This window comes from Trachymyrmex cornetzi, unplaced genomic scaffold, assembly GCF_001594075.2.
Source record: "Trachymyrmex cornetzi isolate Tcor2-1 unplaced genomic scaffold, Tcor1.1 scaffold840, whole genome shotgun sequence".
In the NCBI taxonomy this organism is placed as follows: Eukaryota; Metazoa; Arthropoda; class Insecta; order Hymenoptera; family Formicidae; genus Trachymyrmex; species Trachymyrmex cornetzi.
In genome coordinates, this window is record NW_017300181.1 from 79,108 (window position 1) to 82,625 (window position 3,518).

The following is a 3,518-nucleotide window of genomic DNA, read 5'->3' on the forward strand; positions in this document are numbered from 1 at the left end:
TTGATATAAAATGCTATAATTAAAATTAAAAAGTAATTTGTTTTTGAGAAAAATTCAGAATATTATATTTTATTGTATCTCTCTCTCTCTCTCTCATAATAATAATAGAATATTTTATCATATCTTAATATTATGAATTAAGATAATTACAAATTAACATATTTTATATAGATTATTTTTATTATACAACTTACAGTCTTATAAAATCTTATATCTTTTTAAACAATGTCTCTTTTTTATAGCCGAGAAACCGACGGTGGTAATCATTCACAATTTGCAGAACATATTGTGCTTGTTTTTTTTTTGTTTTTGTTCGTTCTTTATAAATAATCTGTTATAATTTTCCATCAATTGAATACCCCTTTCTGCTTTACCATTAATAACTCGTAATTTGTTCACTACTTTCAGCTCTTTTTTGAAACCAGTGTTTTCAAATCAAGTTGATGGGTCTGTTTGCAAGAATTAATCATCTAATTCAAATCTTTTAAAAAAATTTTTAATTTCGGCAGAAATGAAATATTCAAATCCCTTTTGCATAAAGTCAGAAATTCTTTCATCTTTTATTAATACTCGATTAATATTTTCGTCACATGATTCACGATTTAAAGCATCAATCATCTTTTGCTTCAATTCTAATGGCAAAGTCAAATCAAAAAATACCAATGCGATAGCTTCAGGGCTTAAGTACCATAAATGGTTCCTCAATTTATGCAAAGTAATTCGAGAAATATTATGATCAATCGTTCGATATTCGTAAAACTTAGGTAGAAACTTAAATCCTAATATGATGCTTTAGTAGCAGAAGACACATTAAACCATGCTTCAACGTAGATCAAGAGACACGGTAGTGTCTCACGCCAAGTGGGAGCGCAGCGAATGAAGCTATCGCATTGGCATTTTTTTATTTGACTTTGCTATTAGAAAATATTAAGCGAGTATTAATAAAAGATGAAGAAATTTTTGAATGTATGCAAAAGGGATTTGAATACTTCGCGTTTCCGTCAAAACTAAAACTTTTTTTAAAAGATATGAATTAGATGATCAATTCTTGCAAACAGACCCATCAACTTGTGGTCTGAAAACACTAGTTTCCAAAAAGGGCTGGAAGCAGTGAATAAACTACGAGTTATTAATGATACTGTAGAAAGGGGTGTTCAATTGATGGAAAATTATAATAGATTATTCACAAGAACGCAGAACAAGCACAATATATTTTGCAAATTGTAAATGATTACCACCGTCGGTTTCCCCGACTATAAAAAAGACATTGTCTAAAATGATATAAGATTTTATAAGACTGAAAGTTATATAATAAAAATAATCTATATAAAAAATGTGTTAATTTGTAATTATCTTAATTCATTACATTAAGATATGATAAAATAATCTATTATTATGAAGAGAGAGAGAGAGAGAGAGAGAGAGAGAGAGACAATAAAATAAAATATTCTAAATTTTTCTTAAATACGAATTACTTTTTAATCTTAATTACAGCATTTTATATCAACGGTTTCTAACATTGTTTTTATAAATTATTCTTAAAATTTTCTAAAATGACCCTTTTAAGTTAAAAATCAAGAATATATATATTTATGCCTCCTTTAATTAAAAATATTCAAGTCAATTAAGAAGATCACTAACAATTTTTAATCTATTTCCTGTTTTTTTTATTTTTCTCGAAAATCATTCGTACGAAAAAATGAACATGGCATAAAATATGCCCCATATTCAAATCTACAACTTTTGTTTGAAACTTTTTTTGATAAGTTCAATAAGTTAGAAGATATTCAGAAAATCGATGATTTTTTCATTTTATAATAAAGTTCAGTAGCCCGGCGGCACGTTTTCTTCTTATCCGATTGGGCTGAAATTTGGCAGATTTTTTTTTCTTAAATTGGAACAGTTTTGGGAAATGCCGCAAACAAAATTCGAAAAAAAATTTTTATCAAAGGTAAATAAGAGCCATCCTAGTTACATATACTATATATTTTTTGTATGTATAATATATATGTGTGTAATTTTTTAATATTAAGAACCTTGAAAATCCCTACTTTTAGAACTGGAAAACCGGGAAAAAACCTCGAATTTGAAAATGGATTGCTGGCCACCCTGAAACGTTTCGACTGTACTAAGCCTTGAGTGATGATAATATAATATTATAAATTATTATAATATTATAACAATATATGATAAAAATATTATAAATAATTTTTTATTTATTAATTGGAAAACGAAATGGATTTCTTTTCTACAGTTGTTGCTTTAAAACTCCTATACGTGAATTATTTCAAAAATTATATGAAAATATATTTGACCTAATATACCCAGATAGTAAATTTCCCGCATGTTGCTATAAATTTGATACAAATTGCGTCGTCCGAATTGCCATCTTTTTTTAGGAAAGCGGGTTCCGATTTTGCATATGATATTGGCGGCAATATATACCATAAATGGTTATGCACAACCGGAGAGAAACAATTTTCCTCTTCTCTTTTATAAGTTTTATAAATTAGGACAATCGCACGGCAACATGATGGAAATTAATTCTACATAAAACAAATTTGATAGCAATATGAAAAAACCTGTTGCAGTAAAAAGGGTTAACCTCTTCTAACAATGCTTCCTAATGTTTAAAGTCGACTCACAAGAGAACTTTAAAATATCTTTAAAAGTTCTTTAAGAAACATCTTTAAGATATTTCATAAAGAACTCTGTAAGATATCTTATAAAGTAACTTATGAGTTGATTTTAGACATTTTACTCACTTGGTTGAAAAGTGTGTTACTATGAATAAAATTACAAAGCAGAACAAAATACATATTAAAGTAAGGAAGATTTCATTTACTCGGTAAACATTTCAAGAAAAGTATTATACCTTTCATCTTAGAGCCCCCCACTTTGGGACTCACTTCAAAACATTATTTCATTAAAACAGCCGAAAAATCTTCTAATATTGCGTCTTTTATTCTATTCTAAGTCGTTTTTTAAAATCGAGAAATTTAACTCGATGCCCTTTGGTGGCAGTACCGCATACTGTTCGACGACGCTCTATTTCCATTCGATTGACAAAAATGTGGACTAAATATTTTACAAAAACGATTTCCAACAGATTGTAGCAACATTTATGGCAATAAATTTGTTACAACATTTCCACTCGTTTGCGCAAACAACCGTTGTCCACATAATGCCTCTAGATTGACCTAAACGAAATTATTATTGCCCTGGTGATAGCAACATGATGGCAATTAAAGAGAAACTTGTGCTAAGCACTTATTTTTTTTCTTATGCCAAGGAATGTTATTTGGGTATGTATGTTTATTACTAACTTGATTACTTACCAGGTATGTAAATATGAAACTGGAATTTTTTAATAGAAAATACACGTTTATTGCATGAAAATGATAAAAAATATTTTATTTTAAGTATTGCCCATCGCTAGCTATACATTTTTCCCACCTGTCTGACAATTTGTGGATGCCACGCCAAAAAAATTGTTGCTCTTTTGAGCCAAACCAGTC